Source organism: Schistocerca serialis, chromosome 9 (genome assembly GCF_023864345.2).
Source record: "Schistocerca serialis cubense isolate TAMUIC-IGC-003099 chromosome 9, iqSchSeri2.2, whole genome shotgun sequence".
NCBI lineage: Eukaryota > Metazoa > Arthropoda > Insecta > Orthoptera > Acrididae > Schistocerca > Schistocerca serialis.
The window spans coordinates 426,860,634-426,881,123 of record NC_064646.1 but is presented as its reverse complement, the minus strand read 5'-3'; the positions used below and the strand labels follow the sequence as shown (position 1 = coordinate 426,881,123).

The 20,490-nt window shown below is 42.9% G+C and overlaps 1 protein-coding gene across 2 annotated transcripts in view; it reads left to right on the top strand.

Annotated features, from left to right (window-relative positions):
• LOC126419760 (lysosome membrane protein 2) overlaps positions 1-20,490 on the top strand; it is a 667,863-nt gene that overhangs the window by 563,468 nt on the left and 83,905 nt on the right. The window lies entirely within an intron of this gene.

The window sequence follows — 20,490 nt, the reverse complement described above, 5'->3', positions numbered from 1 at the left end:
CGAAATGTTGAGATTTTGGTCATGGTTTTTATCCCGTAAGTATTTGTACAAAAGTCCGTACACGGTATACGGTCTGTAATCTGCAAGGGTTGTCTACAACATTTAATTTTTCTGTCAGAAGAAGTACACTACATAAATTCAGGAAACAATTTGTTAATTTAACAGAACATAAGCTTTTAATAACTATCCACCTGTATTTGTGCTCTTTTAGCAGCAGTGTTCGCCGAACAAATCATAAGATTCAGTTCTGCCTGTTCATTAAAAACAAAGGAATTATAAATAAATTGGCCAAATGCGAGGAGGACTCGCACACTGAGGCTGCCGTACAGATTTAACTACATATATATATATATATATATATATTAGTTCATCCGTCATGGGAATCGAGAATCTCAACGATATTTTCCGGATATCGATAATAGTAAGATATTGGTCCCGAGAATTCAAAGACCGTATCAAAATCTTTAAAATAGTTCCCCTGACTAGCCTGCACATAAAAAAAGAAACGAGCAGGGGATTGAAGTTTATATATATGTAGAGAGAGAACATTTAATAAAATATTTTTCATTTACTTACTAAAACATGGCTACAGATCACCTTTTATGTCTGACTGCAGTAATATCCATCTGTATGCTTTTGACACGTGATGAACGCAACGTATGTTCGAATGGCAATGTGACACAATTACATTTTAACAAGTTTCAGATTTCGTACTTTAGTTGTACTGTAAAACTTAGCTTCTTGCCAAATTCACGATTCTTGTCAGCAGGAAGTGCTCTATAGGTTTCGATGAGTGAGTTTTCTAGTAGCAAAACACTTGACATAGATGAACGTATCTTTTGACTGCATTGACTAAGAAGCTTAAAATTTTTATGCCGCGAAGGGACAGTAGACTTTAGTATATGACATAAATTTGAACTTGAAACGTCTACCCCTTCCTCAAAAAAAGATTCTTAATCGTCGGACGGGCAGACAATAAAGCGATCCTCTACGGATCCCGTTTTTACCGAGGCACGTAACCCTAACTAGTTCTTCTTTAGTTGCACACGTACAGGCGAGAAGAGTAACATAAGAAAAGTTTGAAATTTACGTAAACAGGTGGAACCCAGCCTTACAATTTGAACCTTTCAATACAAGAGATTGAGGAATTATTAACAGCAACATTATTTTTTGTGTTGGTATGCTGCCTTGGTTAGGGCTGTGTCACTAGGTCTATTAAATAGTACGAGGGCAGATTTTGAGTTTAGATTGAAATACACGACATTGAGTTTCCAGAATTCTCCGAGGGGATCCAAATCTTCCAAAGCATCCCATTGCCTCTTGGTTCATAATCTTGTAACAGACGTAGAAGCAAGGCCTGCCCGATACATCCCCCCACCTCCACCTATTCCAGTCCAGCCACGAGCATCACCTATACCATCAAAGATAGGGCTACCTTTGAAACCAGTCATGTGATCTACAAGCTAAGTTCCTCCTGACCTCGACCTTCGTTAGTCATTGTCCTTAGCCATCTAGCCCCTTCTCTGCTACCATTCCAGCCCTATACAGTCCTCTGTTCCACCAACGCACTCACAGTCTTTTTGCTTCTCTCCTTTTCTGCGACTTCCCCCCCTTCCCCCCCCCTCCCCCCCCCCCCACCGTCTAACCTCCCAACTGCACCTAGCGCCCTACCCTCTCGCCACCTCGTCCCTCTAAGCTCCCGCAAGCAGCACTTTACCGTCCCCCACCCCCCTCCAACCCCTGCACCGCTATCCGTCTTCCTTACCCCAACCACACAGTTTCTTCTCCCACCATGTGCTCTGGACTCAGCAGCTGGAGACTGTGCTCATGAGTGTATGTATGTGTATTTCCAATGAAGGCTTTATTGTCCGAAAGTTTACTTTCTGACAGTCTTGTTGTTGTGCCTATCAGCAACTGAGCATCTCCGCCATATGGTGAGAGCAACTATCCTTTGTATAGTATTGCCACTATAACGAAATGCGTTTACACCATACGAATCTGTGGACGTCTCCTCAGGGAGAACCTGGTTTCATCCACCCACTCGTATTGCACGCAGTGGATTTATATTGATACGGGGTGGCGGCAGGAAGGGCATCCGGCCACCCCTTCAACATTAACATGCCAAATGCCAAATCTGATTAACGATGGCTGACCCTGCGTAACTGTGGGACAAGGCTCAAGCGATAGAATAGATAGCCTATGATGTCATACTGTCGCATTAAAATACACTATTAGACACATTGTCTAAGAGACGATATTTCTGGCCCACTGTCATTCAGTCGAGATGGTATACTCGGCCATGAAACAAAGCAAGTAGGCTCTCCCAGAAACATCGACTCTTGGACAATGTGTCTAATAGTGTATTTTAATGCGACAGTACGCCATCTTAGGCAATGTATAACACTTGATAATGGCACATTGAAGCCGAAATCATGATTGTGTAAGTGTAAATGTAACACTGTAAATAAACAACAGTCTAATGGTGGCGGTACTGACTTTAAACAAAGATATTATGACTGGCCCCGCATTATGAAATAATTATTGAAAACCAGAGTATTTCAGATATTCATAGCGGCTTGCAGGAGGTCTGTGGAGACCTTGCAGTGAAAACAAGCACCGGGAGTTGTTTGGCGAGACGTCTATCATGCTCGCAACGAGATGGCACAAACCCGTTCCACCTCCCGTGCGCCGGCCGGCCGCACACAGCTTTGACTCCTGCAATGTTGGAACGTGCGGACACTCTCATCCGAGGCGAACGACGAATCGCAATCCAAAACCTTTCTGCACAACTGGATGTGTCTGTTGGTAGCGCAGACACACTCTTCCACTAGTTGAAGTAATCAGACGTGTGCACCCACTTGATCCCTCGCCGCCTAACGGAAACCGTAAAGAGCAACGAACAACATTTTATATGGAACTGATTGCGCGTTACGAGCCTGATCGTGACAAGTTTTTGCAAATTATCGACACGGTTGAAGTAGTTTTTGGTTCACCATATAGAACCAGAAAGAAAACGGCAGTATGGAGTGGCGGCACACCACCTCTCCTCCGAATAAAAAGTTCAGAGCCGCACCCTCAACCGGTAAAGTCATGGTGACAGTCTTCTGGGCCCCAAAGGGGTTTTGATGTCCTCCCTCGCCGCGCGGAGTGGCCGCGCGGTTTGAGGCGCCATGTCATTGATTGCTCGGCCCCTCCCGCCGGAGGTTCGTCCTCCATCGGGCATGGGTGTGTGTGTTGTTCTTAGCATAAGTTAGTTTAAGTAGTGTGTAAGTCTAGGGACCGATGACCTCAGCAGTTTGGTCCCTTAGGAATTCACACACACATTTTTTGATGTCATCCCTCATGCCACGACGATCAACTCTGAAGTGTACTGCGCTATCTGAGGAAACTGAAGAAATGATATCAGCCTGTTCGTGACTACAAAAATGCGAACGAACTTGTCCTTCTCTGTGACAATATAAGGCGTCACACAAATATCTGCACCGACGGGAAGTCATAAAACTTCATTCGACTGTCCTTGCCCATACACCACACAGCCTGGATCTAACACCTTCCGACTTGCTTCCCAATGAAGGATACACTCCACGGGGAGCAGTGCATAAATATTGGGGAGGTTACTGACGCAGCAAGACGTAGTCTCCAACATCGACCAGTGGAATGGTACCATGCGGGCATAGATGCCCCTCCAGTAACGTGGCGTAAGGCCGATGCGCTAATTTGAGATCATGTTGGAAAAAGTGTTTTGTAGCCAAAAGAGTCGGGAATAATATGGTGTACTGGAATCCTGAATAAAACCAACCTTTTTTCAGAATAAAAATGTGTTGCATTACTCACTGAATGCATCATGTATTCCAATATAAAATCTGAAATGATCGTAGTATTAAGTAGGTACTCGTCCTAGCTTAACACAGGAAGCACTAAATACCTACGACTGGGCTGTTTGTCTGGGAGACCAGAAAAAAAAGAAGCTTTAGGAGAGCTTCCTTACAGCAAACAAGAAAAAATGTCTAGTAAATAAAGGCTTTAAAGCGCATATCTTAAGAGATATAAGCACTTGTTCAGCAGACGAGATGTTTCACAGTAACAAAGATCGAAAAATTGCTCATAGCTCTTGAGGTGTGCAGTTTACGCCCCATGTTTACTAGACATTTTTACTTATTTCTGTATAAGAAACCTGTCCCTAAAGTTTGTGTCTTTTTACAACATGTATACACAAACCTTTCTTGTGAATCAGCCTATCACAATCCCTCAAATAGGTCCTGAGATTGGCCTTCACATACAGACAGAAAAGCGCAGCTGTCATGACACCGTCAGTACATGACAAAAACTTTAGGCTGTTGGAAACTGGCAAGGGCACTGCAACATCGGAAATGAGAGAGACAATGCAGACAGTTAGTAAAAGTGACTGCGTTTAGATTGCCAGAGGTAAACAGTAACGGTATAGGTGTGCGAATTGTAGGCGCTCTGGGCAGTTGTCCCAGGGGGAAGTTTCACTTTAGAGAATTAACTGGTAATTCCATCCGCCGCCCAAACGCTGTTGTAAGGCGTCACAGTAGATGACGCTTGCAAAAAGGCACGTCCTAGACGAGGCATCAAGCTTGATACTTGCCCATGAGAACCGCAACGTCAGTGACTTTACACAGGTAACTGCTACAACAACGGTCACCACTCAAGAGAGGCTTTTGGGTGAAGCCAAGTGACGTAAAACAGATTATGATAGCCATAGTAGGAATGGCAGTGACGTTTAGTTTCCAGCTGAAGACTGTTGCCACTAGGAGTTTGTTGATGTAAAGACCACAAACATCCCTACCTACAGCGTAGGAGACAGGGAGGGAATCAGAATCTGGTTGGCCAGACGTGACGTGGAGGGACAAAAATGGTTCAAATGGCTCTGAGCACAATGTGACTTAACTTCTGAGGTCATTAGCCCCTTGAACTTAGAACTACTTAAACCTAACTAACCTAATGACATCACACACATCCATGCCCGAGGCAGGATTTGAACCTGCGACCGTAGCGGTCGCGCGGTTCCATTGAAGCGCCTAGAACCACTCGGCCACACCGGCCGGCCGTGGAGGGACAGTGCCACTCGTCAGATTGGCCGAAGCCCGCAAAGTGCCGGTGGATTGGTGCCTCGACTATAGGAAGGGAGAAACAGTGTGCCACGACAATCCTTTAAGAACGCATGCCTTTGCAAAAAAAAAGTTCAGATGTGTGTGAAATCTTATGAGACTTAACTACTAAGGTCATCAGTCCCTAAGCTTACACACTACTTGACCTAAATTATCCTAAGGACAAACACACACACCCATGCCCGAGGGAGGACTCAAACCTCCGCCGGGACCAGCCGCACAGTCCATGGCTGCAGCGCCCCAGACCGCTCGGCTAATCCCGCGCGACGCATGTCTTTGCGCCCCAATGATCTGACAGAACTCTGAATGCATGTCGCTCATTGCAAGCCTCGGGTAAGGTCCGACAAGTCTGTTTCTATTCCAGTGCAATTGGAGTCTCTCTTTAATGCTGTTTGATTTTAGGGGGAATACCAAATGGGCTCAAGCTTGAATGGGAATTTGGATTGAGAAGGGAAGTGTGCTAAAGTAGTCTGTCCAGTTGTGCAAAGCCACTGTGCCAGAATGGCGTAGTGTTTAGTGTACCTACTTAGTGAGCAGGAGATCCTGTTTTCGAATCCTGGCCTTGGTATAAACTTCCATTCGTCACTTCAGGATGCGTATATACATCATGGATGTTTGAGATTTTAAAAATTCTCTGGAAACATATAGTTTCGTTTGAAGCCTTTTTTTATCGCGTGGAGTGCTTCTCTCAATGTCCAAGCTTTACAATGCAGCTAGTGATTGCCATTTCTGCTAGCTCCCATCCAACGAACTCAGAGGCTGTCTTCTCTCTTTTAGCCAGTAGCATTTTTTGCTGTTTCTAGTATTTAGAATTAGCGTTCAGTGTAATAGGCAGACCGCAAATAAATCACGTTAATCAGACTCCCACTGCGTATCCTTGAGTTTCCTTTTGCGAGCGACCTATTGGCGCCCATTCATGCACTCAACCTGCCTTCACTAAAAGTTTGTCTTTCTGAATTTGCTCCTAACCGCTCGGAAAGTGTAGACTGACCTTTGACCCTTCGTGTTCACTCTAACCCGCGTTAGAACACAATATTAATACTATGTGTAGATGATCGATCAGCTTCTCAACCAGATCATTGCCATTCTTACTCGTTTGTTAACACTGGTCTGTCTCGATACAGAATGGTGACTGTACCTAATAAAGTGAAAGTGGACGTTGGAACATGAACTATGTAATATGACCTGCGGTTTGCCAATTAACATATCTGATAAGAGTTTGTTTTGTCTCCAAAAAATAAAACAAATCCAGATGTTGGCAGTGCGTCCTTGTGATGCTGTTGACCCTAATATAGTTTCGGTAGAATAAATATCGGTGGTACAGAAATGTAGAGCTTCGTAGATAAATTGGCTTGGTGGGTGCTAAGACAGACATATCCCAGTTTTTTTTTTCTTTAATAGATTTTATTGGGTTTTAGCTGTTAGAGCTGGATCACTTCCCTTGTTAGTAGGGACTTTTGTTGAGCTATTCCTGCTACGAGTCAGGAGGGCTGAGTTTGAGGCAAGTGCTGATGACAATGCAAATAATGTTTGCCCCAGTGTATCTTCTTGGTACGCAGTGATGGGACCCGCACTTCACAAGTTTGTTTCCCGAAAACGATGTGGACTGGCCGCCCAGCACAAGCAGCTATATGGATGAAGAATCAGACGCACTCAGGCTGCGTACCAGGACCACAGCTTGCACCCACAGATAGCACTGCTGCCTTTGAAAGCATGTGACGTGGGCCCATCGACTATTGCGACAGGCCATGAATACTGCAGCCACCACACTTGTCCCGCAGTTCTCGCTGTACTCTGAACTATTCGATTCGCGCCACTGATAGTGCGCTAGACTTTCCCTGTGTTAAGGTTTTTAAATTTGCGTCGCTCCCTGGACACTTGTGCAGGTCTCCGACGTCTTTCGTTACGCTCTGGACAGCGCTTCCGGCTAGCTGTTCATTTTGTGACTTGTGCCATCATCAACCACAGAAACAGGCTGTTTGTTCCCCTGGTCTCTGCATCACTGAAACAAGCGTATCCAGCTTCAGATTAGCATAGCACAATGGACGTATACAGCACAATTGTGGAGCTTACCCTCCATCAGGAACCGACAATTTACAAAACATATTGTTAAACATCTTCACCTTCTGTCCAAAGTTTCTCAGTCTTTTTGAAGATGAGTGACCTAACTATGCTGAGACCTTGGAACGTTGCTATGTTTGTTTTCGGCAGTGTAGATCCACTGGATTCTTTCCAGCTTCTTTTTGGTTTGTGGATTGTTGCTATGAATGTTTTGATGGATTCAGTCTCACCTGAGAGTCTTTACACTAGTTACAGTCGCAACCTCTGTCATCTCTATATCTTCTGGTTTTTCGGGCTGCGCGACCAGAGCACGATTGTCAGCACACACGAGAGATTGTGCCTTGGGGACGAGGTTGTTCATTGACATACACGTACAAGAGTGTGGGAAACAGTACACTTGAAATCAAACGTTCCTCTGGACTGTGTGCTTGTCCATCCCACGTCAGTCATGAAAGTAAGGCTATAATAGTCGTCAGCTGCACAGGGAACTGCAAAGAAAGCTGGCATAACAATTTTTGGAAGGGTTGATGTAGTGGTCGTCAGATCGATGACTGGTCTGACGCAGTTACCCACGCTGGTCTATCCTCTGCAAGCCTCTCCATCTCTCCTAACTACTGCAACCTACGCCCGTTTCGAACCTGCTTTTCGTATTCAAGCATTAGTCACCTTTATAATTTTTAACCCCACATTATCTTTCAGTGCCAAACCATTTGTTGGTGCCTTCTTTTAGTCAAGTTTCACCATAAATTTCTTCTCCCCCAATTCGATTCAGTACCTCCTCGTTAGTTACTTGATCTACCCGGCTGATCTTCATTATTCTTCTGTAGTACCACCTTTCATAAGCTTCTGTTATCTTCTTGTCTGAACTACTCATCGTCCACGCATCACTTCTGCACAAAGCTATACTCAAAACAATTACCTTCAGAACAGATTCCCTAACACTAAAATTCGTATTGGAGGTTAAAAATTTATCTTTTTCAGAAAGGCTTTCCTTGCTACTGTCTGTCTGCATTTTATATTTTCTCTACTTCAGCCAACATGAGTTATTTTACTGCCAAATAACATAACTCATCCTACCTAGTGTGTCGTTTGCTAACTAGTTCCATCAGTATCGCCTGATTTACTTAGACTACATTTCCTTAATGTTGTTTCACTCTTATTGATGTTAATAGAGTTGTAAAACTACCGTAGACCACCATATGTAAACGTAATTTTCCTAGTAGCTTTGGCCGGTTAAGGCCACGACCACGTTACCTGAACATTACATGTGATGCATGCCTGTCGGACGTAACCCCCAGAAAGATTGTTTTCTTTGCAAATGCTATCTGACATGGTGAATAATCTAAAAAAACTGAGTAAGGATATATAGTGGACTGGCCAACCTAAGAAACCTTTTTATTGCTCATAGTTATCTTCCTATCCGTTACTTAAGGATAAACAGTACTTAGTTTTATTCGAAAACCTCATTTGTAACGCGGTACACAGACGCAGTATCAAAAATATAGAAAACGGTGCAGATATTACATTTAGCGCTAGAAAATGCAGTTTCCTCAACAAAAAGGTAAAATACAAAAAACATGAAACAAAAGAATATTAAACATCGCTTCAGTACTTAGTCAGACATACATGAAACATGGGTGTTATTCATTAACAACTTTCCAATTGATCTGTAATAACACGAAACTCTTACCTTTGATAACAGTTTAGTAACACGTCACTGCTGACGAAAGTAACACACACAAGACTGACAGCATGTTATCGACAGTGAATAGTTTCTTCGACACAAGTTTTACTCTGCTCCGGGACATTTTTGTCTATCACAAAGAGCCTTGTCCACGAGATATTTAAGCTAGTCCATACTAGCCATACTGGATTCTTTGTCCATTCTGACGTAGGGCAGGACGACATCGACGTTAAGCTCTAATTTCTTTCCTTTTTCCCAATTTTGTACTTGCATGTGATCGTCATAATTGCGACAAGTACAGTAGTGCATTACGTAAAACACCTTCCATCGAAAGGTAGAACTACATTGAAACTGATGCGTCTAAGAAGAATATTCAGTCTGCTTCAGCGTATTCTAAGGTATTGGTACTAGTTGTTGTTGTTGTTGTTGTTGTGGTCTTCAGTCCTGAGACTGATTTGATGCAGCTCTCGATGTTAATCTATCCTGTGCAAGCTCCTTCATCTCCCAGTACCTACTGCAACCTACATCCTTCTGAATCTGCTTAGTGTATTCATCTCTTGGTCTCCCTCTACGATTTTTACCCTCCACACTGCCCTCCAATGCTAAATTTGTAATCCCTTGATGTCTCAGAACATGTACTACCAACCGATCCCTTCTTCTAGTCAAGTTGTGCCACAAACTTCTCTCCTCCCCAACCCTATTCAATACCTCCTCATTAGTTACGTGATCTACCCACCTAATCTTCAACATTCTTCTGTAGCACCACATTTCAAAAACTTCTATTCTCTTCTTGTCCAAACTATTTATTGTCCATGTTTCGCTTCCACACGTGGATACACTCCATACAAATACTTTCCTGACACTTAAATCTATACTCGATGTTAACAGATTTCTCTTCTTCAGAAACGCTTTCCTTGCCATTGCCAGTCTACATTTTATATCCTCTCTACTTCGACCATCATCAGTTATTTTGCTCCCCAAATAGCAAAACTCCTTTACTACTTTAAGTGCCTCATTTCCTAATCTAATTCCCTCAGCATCACCCGACTTAATTCGACTACATTCCATTATCCTCGTTTTGCTTTTGTTGATGTTCATCTTATATCCTCCTTTCAAGACACTGTCCATTCCGTTCAACTGCTCTTCCAAGTCCTTTCCTGTCTCTGATAGAATTACAATGTCATCGGTGAACCTCAAAGTTTTTATACCTACTCCGAATTTTTCTTTTGTTTCCTTTACTGCTTGCTCCATATACGGATAGAATAACATCGGGGAGAGGCTACAACTCTGTCTCACTCCCTTCCCAACCACTGCTTCCCTTTCATGTCCCTCGACCCTTATAACTGCCATCTGCTTTCTGTACAAATTGTAAATAGCCTTTCACTCACTGTATTTTACCCCGCCACCTTCAGAATTTGAAAGAGAGTATTCCAGTCAACATTGTCAAAAGCTTTCTCTAAGTCTACAAATGCTAGAAACGTAGGTTTGCCTTTCCTTAATCTTCCTTCTAAGATAAGTCGTAAGGTCAGTATTGCCTCACGTGTTCCAACATTTCCACGGAATCCAAACTGGTCTTCCCCGAGGTCGGCTTCTACTAGTTTTTCCATTCGTCTGTAAAGAATTCGCGTTAGTATTTTGCAGCCGTGACTTATTAAACTGATAGTTCGGTAATTTTCACATCTGTTAACACCTGCTTTCTTTGGGACTGGAATTCTATTCTTCTTGAAGTCTGAGGGAATTTCGCCTGTCTCGTACATCTTGCTCACCAGATGGTAGAGTTTTGTCAGGACTGGCTCTCCCAAGGCCGTCAGTAGTTCTAATGGAATGTTGTCTACTCCCGGGGCCTTGTTTCGACTTAGGTCTTTCAGTGCTCTGTCAAACACTTCACGCAGTATCGTACCTCCCATTTCATCTTCATCTACATCCTCTTCCATTTCCATAATATTGTCCTCAAGTACATCGCCCTTGTATAGACCCTCTATATACTCCTTCCACCTTTCTGCTTTCCCTTCTTTGCTTAGAACTGGGTTTCCATCTGAGCTCTTGATATTCATACAAGTGGCTCTCTTTTCTCCAGAGGTCTCTGTAGGCTGTATCTATCTTACCCCTAGTGGGATAAGCCTCTACATCCTTACATTTGTCCTCTAGCCATGCCTGCTTAGCCATTTTGCACTTCCTGTCGATCTCATTTTTGAGACGTTTGTATTCCTTTTTGTCTGCTTCATTTACTTCATTTTTATATTTTCTCCTTTCATCAATTCAATATATCTTCTGTTACTCAAGGATTTCTATTACCCCTCGTCTTTTTACCTACTTGATCCTCTGCTGCCTTCACTGCTTCATCCCTCAGAGCTATCCATTCGTCTTCTACTGTATTTCTTTCCCCCATTCCTGTCAATTGTTCCCTTATGCTCTCCCTGAAACTCTGTACAACCTCTGGTTTAGTCAGTTTATCCAGGTCTCATCTCCTTAGATTCCCACCTTTTTGCAATTTCTTCAGTTTCAATCTACAGTTCATAACCAATAGATTGTGGTCAGAGTCCACATCTGCCCCTGGAAATGTCCTACAATTTAAAACCTGGTTCCTAATTCTCTGTCTTACCATTATATAATCTATCTGATACCTTTTAGTATCTCCAGGATTCTTCCATGTATACAACCTTCTTTTATGATTCTTGAACCAAGTGTTAGCTATGATTAAGATATGCTCTGTGCAAAATTCTACCAGACGGCTTCCTCTTTCATTTCTTAGCCCCAATCCATATTCACCTACTATGTTTCCTTCTCTCCCTTTTCCTACTCTCGAATTCCAGTCACCCATGACTATTAAATTTTCGTCTCCCTTCACTACCTGAATAATTACTTTTATCTCGTCATACATTTCATCAATTTCTTCGTCATCTGCAGAGCTAGTTGGCATATAAACTTGTACTACTGTAGTAGGCATGGGCTTTGTGTCTATCTTGGCCACAGTAATGCGTTCACTATGCTGTTTGTAGTAGCTTACCCGCACTTCTATTTTTTATTAATTATTAAACCTACTCCTGCATTACCCCTATTTGATTTTGTATTTATAACCCTGTATTCACCTGACCAGAAGTCTTGTTCCTTCTGCCACCGAACCTCACTAATTCCCACTATATCTAAGTTTAACCTATCCATTTCCCTTTTTAAATTTTCTAACCTACCAGCCGATTAAGGGATCTGAAATTCCACGCCCCGATGTAGTTATGTGATGTATTTCGCTCAGTAACACAGGTCTGTCGCAACGGCCGGTCATTACACCTTTCCCCCTCGTGGCAGAGGCAGTAAAAATAATTTACAGCGTCACAAACGGGACGCTACTGCGTAATCGCGCAGTGTTCCGTTATCGGTTCCTGCCACTTCCTCCACAGCCCTAGGCGGCTCCTTAAGGACTACACTGCTTCGTGACGCTCATCCCAAACTCTACCATTGTCTGCTGTCTGAGGTATCAAACCGCTCATCGCTTGGTGTACGCATCTAAAGGTACCGAGGTACAGTAACATGTGTTGAATCTGCGCAGTTCAGTTTCGTATACCCACTAACGAATAGCAATATACTGATGTGTGCATCCACCGCTACAACGTGTGTATATTAATATCCACTTTCTCAATTGCATGTGCATAAGTCAGTCTTCAGAGTGAACTAGCTTTGGGAATCCCTACTCAGAGTTACCACAGATGGCACGTAACTGTAGCCCGTTCGTACTGGAGCAGCAGGACGTGGAATGTCCTTGTTGTCCTGCTACGTGAAGACAAAAGTTCTCAAAATGTCCACCACCCTCGCGTCTTAAAGTTATGTTCTCGTCTCGGTGCAGAGGTAGCAAGTATATCTTGCGCCCACTACTCTTGCTGTGAGGTTGTAGCGGGGCTATTAATCAACCTTATACAGGGTGGTCCATTGATCGTGACCGGGCCAAATACCTCGAGAAATAAGCGTCAAACGAAGAAACTACAAAGAACGAAACTCTTCTAGCTTGAAGGAGGAAACCAGATGGCGCTATGGTTGGCCCGTTAGATGGCGTTGCCGTAGGTCAAACGGATATCAACTGCGTTTTTTTTAAACAGGAACCCCCATTTTTATTACATATTCGCGTAGAACTTGAGGAAATATGAATGTTTTAGTTGGACCACTTTTTTCGCTTTGTGATAGATGGCCTGTAATAGTCACAATCGTATAAGTGCGTGGTATCACGTAACATTCCGCCAGTGCGGACGGTATTTGCTTCGTGATACATTACCCGTGTTAAAATGGACCGTTTACCAATTGCGGAAAAGGGCGATATCGTGTTGATGTATGGCTATTGTGATCAAAATGCCCAATGGGCGTGTTCTATGGATGCTGCTCGGTATCCTGGACGACATCATCCAAGTGTCCGGATCGTTCGCCGGATAGTTACGTTATCTAAGGAATCAGGAAGTGTTCAGCCACATGTAAAACGTCAACCACGACCTACAACAAATGATGATGTCCAAGTAGGTGTTTCAACTGCTCTCGCGGCTAATCCGCACATCAGTAGCAGACAAGCTGCACGAGAATCGGGAATATCAAAAACGTCGGTGTTGAGAATGCTACATCAACATCGATTGCACCCGTACCATATTTCCGTGCACCAGGAATTGCATGGCGACGACTTTTAACGTCGTGTACAGTTGTGCCACTGGGCACAAGAGAAATTACGGGACGATGACAGATTTTTTGCACGCGTTCTATTTGGCGACGAAGCGTAACGTAAACCGGCATAATAGCACTATTGGGCAACCGAAAATCCACGATGGCTGCGACAAGTGGAACATCAGCGACCTTGGCGGGTTAATGTATGGTGCGGCATTATGGGAGGAAGGATAATTGGCCCCCATTTTATCGATGGCAATCTAAATGGTGCAATGTATGCTGATTTCCTACGTCATGTTCTACCGATGTTACAAGATGTTTCACTGCACGACAGAATGGCGGTGTACTTCCAACATGATGGATGTCCAGCACATAGCTCGCGTGCGGTTGAAGCGGCATTGAATAGCATATTTCATGACAGGTGGATTGGTCGTCGAAGCACCACGTTCACCGGATCTGACGTCCCCGGATTTCTTCCTGTGCGGCAAGTTGAAGGATATTTGCTATCGTGATCCACCGACAACGCCTGACAACATGCGTCAGCGCATTGTCAGTTCATGTGCGAACATTACCGAAGGAGAACTACTTGCTGTTGAGAGGAATGTCGTTACACGTATTGCCAAATGCGTTGAGGTTGACTGACATCCTTTTGAGCATTTATTGCATTAATGTGGTATTTACATGTAATCAGGCTGTAACAGCATGCGTTCTCAGAAATGGTAAGTTTACAAAGGTACATGTATCACATTGGAGCAACCGCACTAAAATGTTCAAACGTACCTACGTTCTGTATTTTAATTTAAAAAACCTACCGGTTACCAACTGTTCGTCTAAAATTGTGAGCCATATGTTTGTGACTATTACAGCGCCATCTGTCACAAAGCGAAAAAGTGGTCCAACTAAAACATTAATATTTCATACGTACTACAGAATATGTAATAAAAATGGGGGTTCCTATTTTAAAAAACGCAGAAGATATCCGTTTGACCTATGGCAGCGCCATCTAGCGGGCCAACCATAGCGCCATCTGGTTTCCCCCTTCAAGCTAGACGAGTTCAGTTATTTGTAGTTTTTTCGTTTGATGCTTATTTCGTGAGATATTTGGCCTGGTCACAAATATCTTGACTAAATCGTTTTTCAATTTCTTTTGGTCATCTGGTGACACTGTAAGATGGTAAATGACAGGAGACAATCTGAAAAGGCCGCTCAGATTGTCTCCTATGCCGTTTACGTAGATCAGGAACAGCTGAGAGCCTATAACACTTCTTTGGGGAACGCCTGATATTACTTCTATTTTACTCGATGACTTTCCGTCAGTTACTCCGAATTGTAACTCCCTTGACAATAATTCACGAATCCAGTTGCACAATTGAGGCGACACTCCGTAGGCATGCAATTTCATTAGAAAGCTGCTGAGAGAAACTGTCAAAAGCCTTCTGGAAATATTAAAACATAGTCAATTTGACGTCCCCTGTCGGTAGCACTCGTTAAAAAAATGGCTCAGAGCACTATGGGACTCAACATCTGAGGTCATCAGTGCCCCAGAGCTTAGAACTACTTAAACCTAACTAAACTAAGGACATCACACACATCCATGCCCGAGGCAGGATTCGAACCTGCGACCGTAGTGGCCTCGCGTTTCCAAACTGTAGCGCCTAGAACCGCTTGGCCACACCAGCCGGCAGCACTCGTTACTTCATGAGAAACAGCTATTCGTGTTTCACAAGGGCAATATTTTCTGAATCCGTGTTGACTATTTGTCAGTAAATCGTTTAGCTCGTGGTGATTCATAATGTTCGAACACAGAATACATTCAAAAATTCTACTGCAAATCAACGTCAGTGATAAGAGTCTGTTGTTCAGCGGGTTACCCCTGTTTCCTTTCTTGGATATTGGTGTTACTTGTGCATCTTTCTTGTCTTCAGATACCGATCTCTCGATGAGCGAGTGGTCGTATATGATTGCCAAGTCTGAATCTGCTTCGCTACGCCGAGAATATCTATTTCTAATTTACTCATGCTGGCAGTTGTTCTAGATTAAAATTCTAGAATATTTCTTCGTCTTCTTCGGTGAAGGAGTTTCGGAGAACCATGTTTAGTACCGTGCTTTAGTTGCACCTTCATCAGTGATATCACCATTGTTATCGCGCAATAAAGAAATTGATTGCGTCTTGCTGCTGGTGTACAATACACATGATCAGAATATCATTGAGTTTTCGGCGAGGTTTCGAGACAACGCTTCCTTGTTAAAACTATTATAAGCGTCTCACATTTAATTTCTCGCTAAATATCGAGCTTCTCTAAAATTTCGGCAATATTGTGGGTTTTCCGTTCTTTTAAATTTGACATGCATTTTTCGTTGCTTCTGCAGCAGTGTTCTGACCCGTTTTGTGTACCATGGGGGATCAGTACCACCGTTTATTAATTTATTTGGTATACCTATCTCAGTTGCCGTCGACACTACTACTTTGATTTGAAAGCACATGGTCTCCTCTTACGCAGTCAGACCGTAAGGAATGGAGAGTGTGTCTTAGGAAGGCGTTAAGTGAATTTTATCTGCCTTTTTAAATATACTACGCTTTTATTTTTGGTGGATTTTTATGATACTGTACACGGTCTCGTTACAACATCCTTGTGATAGCTAATCCCTGTGGCCGTAATGATGCGTCATATTTGCTCAGAATTGTTTGTTGCTAATAGGTCAAGTATGTTTTCGCCAAAATTTACGGTTCGAGTGTGCTCCTTAACTAATTGTTAAAAATAGTTTTCTGAGACAGCTATATTACCAAAGCAGAGTCCGACGTTTTACATCTAATGTGTATCTCGTCACAGGTGATCTGCGAAGCAACGATAATACTGACATTTTGCGTTACTTTTGGCCGCAGTGGTATTTAAGTCTGAGTGAATGTAGACATAACTATAGACACGAAATAATTTATGTGATAGAATACTAGGTAACGGCTATACTGCGGAACAGGCAAGAAATACAATAATTCATAGATTTGGACAGTGAATCTTCCATATAACCGTTCCATGCCTATACCACAGTGGATCAGTCAGTATGGCGGTGAGAGGTCTTACGTAAATCTTCTACATCTACACCACAGTCTAACATGTATAGTAGCGATACTGCTGTGAAAATTGTTAAAGTCTGACAGTTGGAATTACACTTGCAACTCTAGCGGCGAGAAAGCCAGCCGTAAGATTAATCTTTGTTTTTAATTATTTTTCTACTTAAAGAAATAGTTATATTTTTGGGTTCCAAGCACTGGTAAATGATAGAGATACGAATGAACGTGAAATAACTGAAAAAGTAGCTGAATCTCAACGATTCAGTGACATAAGCTATAAATTATTCGTGAAGAAACAGCCTCGAACAGAAAGTACTGAAGCTCAAATTCAGAAATAAGTTCAGCTGAAGTTTTTACAAAGGACCGTGTTCCGTAAGGATAGATTGAATACAGTTGGTCGTGGGGTGTTAATTGCTGTCAGTAGTAGTTTACCTTGTAGTGAAATTGACGTAGTTTACCTTGTAGTGAAATTGACGTAGCTGGTACCTGAGAGTTAATATGAATAGAGTTTATACTGTACAACCAGAATAAATTAATAATTGGTTCAATTTACCGTCCAGTTGACTCAGATGATACAGGTGCAGGGCAGATCAAACAAAATTTGAGTCTTGTTTCAAATAGATACCCTCTCATATAATTACAGTTGTTGGTTATTTCAATCTACCTTTGACGTGTTAGCAAAATTACATGTTTAAAGCCGGCGGTAGGCATGAAATGTCCGAAATTCTCTCCCATGGACTTGTCTGACTTCTAGTACTGAACCATACATTCTGCTTGATCACAGCTGACATGATTAATGCTCTACCTGTAGTTGTAGGACTGGAGGAGAATTTAGAACCCTACTCGTATAAGTCGTACTCAAACTTGAAGCACTTACAAATAAAAACAAGCTGACACAACCAGGAAAGAGTGTCTCCTTCATAGGACTTGAATCCAAAATTAAATCCGGCAGATATTGCTCGCATAATTGGAATCACAAATAAATAACAGCCTTAGATAATGAGGCGGGAAAGACAGAGAGAGATCTCCAAGAAATAATACAGCGACAGTACACAACCTGACGCTAGCTGGGTGGCAGCAGGGATGATCTCGCGGCCTGGTATCTATTGAGCGCGAAAAGGTTTTCTGTTTGCCCAACAGCGCGTTAGCAGTTCCGGCATTGCCTCAGCAAACAGGTAGACTGGGTGTTAGTATTTTATTTGCTACTTGTGTATGTTTGCACTGAACTGTTAGTAGTACTGTTATCACTCGTCACTTTCTGAAAGTGCTGTGCCGTGAGTGCCAGTTCGTACCCTTTGCTGGCCTGGTGAAGGAAAATTCAGGTAGCTACAGTAGTTACAACACCGATGTAGGTAAATGGTTACACTTGGGAGTTCGGTATGGATTTTCTTCCTCCCCACTAAGTTGGGGATGCTTTTGTTGGATTTAATGAGCATTAAATCTATAGGTGAAAATGAATAAGAATAGTTCCCTTGTCTTTTTAATTAACTCGATGATGCCCCACTATGAGCATAAGCATTTCATCAAGCATTTTAACGATACCTATTACTTGTCACGCTTAACAATCAGAGTGAGTCCTAAGTCTCTGAGAATAGGAACAAAAATGCTGTAGTGCCAATTTGACTTGTTTTATCTTCCGCGCGCATATGACCACTCCAACATCAGGTAAAACTTAGTCTGCGTGCAGTCGGGATCACCCGGATCTCGTGACTCACTGACAATTTAATAGCCAACGAGTTATCGAGACTCATGTGGTGGCAGCACGATTGAAAGGAGTGCTTCTTCAAACGGTAACCTTTCCTAAGTGTGGAACAGTGCTTTCATTCTCTCTATTTGAACAAAAACGCTATTTAAAAGTTCGGTACAGGTTGAAAGTTGGACACTGAGCACAAACTTCTGTCTGTGAATCACTAAAAGGCCGTGAATAAAGGCTAAATCTGTCATGCTGTTACGAGAAGTCCAGTCAAACACCAGAGTGCCCAAGCTCGCAGCATAGGTTACCAAGAAGAGGGTAGTCTGTGTATACATTGATGTAGACTCAGGGGGCACTGGCTTGTTGCCGCTGTACGGGCAGCTTTATTCAGCTCCGGAGACAACGTGTCCACGGGATCACACCACGTGACGTGGCGAAGGAGGGCGCGTCTCTGGGTCGTTGCGATGCGCTCGCTCTTGCTGCGCTGCTGGTTGTAGGAGTGAGTGAGTAGCCCCGTCCTATGAGAGTCGCTGGCTGCAGCTCTAACAAGAAGTTACTATTAAATTCAGCCTTGATCACAAATTTATTTATTCTGGTAACCGGTTTCGACCACGCCTGTGGTCATCTTCAGACCTAAAAGTCAAATACAAAGTCTGATCAGAGGGTTACATACATTAAAGAAAATTATATAAAAGTAAGTTATAAAGCAATGAATTACCAAAATGCTGTATGAGCAGGAACTTCGTTCTGGTGGTAAATCACTGCTAGAGAGAGCAGTGCACGTCTTACTTACATCCTAGAGGCTCCGCCTACTTTTGCCAGAATGATGTCATCGCTAACCAATGGGTTAAAAGTCAAATAACAACGTAAAATTTCGTAATTAAAAGAACAATGACAAGAATGAAAAATAAAAATACATGGAACTTGGCTGGTTCAACAGCTATTGTCAGATAAAATATTTAAAAATATTAAACATATGAGATAAATAAAAATCGTTTCGACAGTACATGGGTTGCCCCCTCTGGGCCTGTTGGAGAACCATTTAGAAGCTACTGGTTGCAATGGTAAGTATAGACGCCATTCCAAAGATGTGGCAGCAGGCTACTCTCCAACGAGGTTGTTGTAATATCGATAGGCAAACGCTTTGTGATCAAGACTGATTTTAATAGTAAGTTTTAGAAATAACATTGATCACTGTCTGCTCCCACGATGTATTCAAAAGTATCTAACAAGAAGCTTCTGCCACTGTAACGCTCGGGTCGATTTCTACCAACATGGCGCCTAATCTGTTGCTGCATATGGTTTGGTCACTGGCTATACCGATCGCAGGAGCGCGTGTTGTTTCTTCGAAGCCTAGCTATAGCGAGAGGGCGGCTGTTCTTCCAGGGTCCTATGTAAAATCTCCATCCTGGAGAAAACCAATAGTGTCATCGGAGTGGCACTAAATTTTGTGACAAACCTACGAGTAGCTGGGTCCTCAGCAACAGTTACTGATAGGAGAACGGTGGGATGTCAGATTGAGAGGCTGAGGCGACCTTTTTACTGTTAATTTCACCTTGGAGATGTATTCCCGCTCCTGAAGGTGGGCTTACGAGGGACCTACAATCCAAGTCTCCATCTTGGCGATAATATTTAATAATTTTTTCATTAGTGTAGAAAAGTATACGACCTGATAGCGTATACGGACACCGATTACTAGACATTAATGTGAGGTGTGTCCATCCCTCGCCTTAATAACGATTTGAACTCTGCTGGTAACATTTTCACTCAGGTCTAAATGTCGATGGACCAATGGTAAGCCATTCCTCCTCAAGAGCCAAAACCAGAGAAGATAGTGGCATTGCACGTTAGGGTTTGCGGTGAAGTCGACTTCTAACTCACACCAACGGTGCTCCAATCGGATCAGGCTGGGAATCTGAGACGGTCAGTCCATTTCAGAAATGTTGTCCACAAACCATTGGCTCATAGACGCTGCTTTGACAGATTCCATTGTCATGCTGATACATTCATTGTCTCCGAACTGTTGCTCTACTGCACACACTACACAATGCCATAAAATGTGTTCATATCCCTCCGCATTTAGCGTTTCCTAAAGCGCATATAGAGGGGACCAAACCCTAACCATGAAAAACAACCCCATACCGTAATACCACCTCTGCTGTACTTAGCTATTGGCACTACACTTAGTGGCAGCTAACGTTCTCAAGGCCTTCGC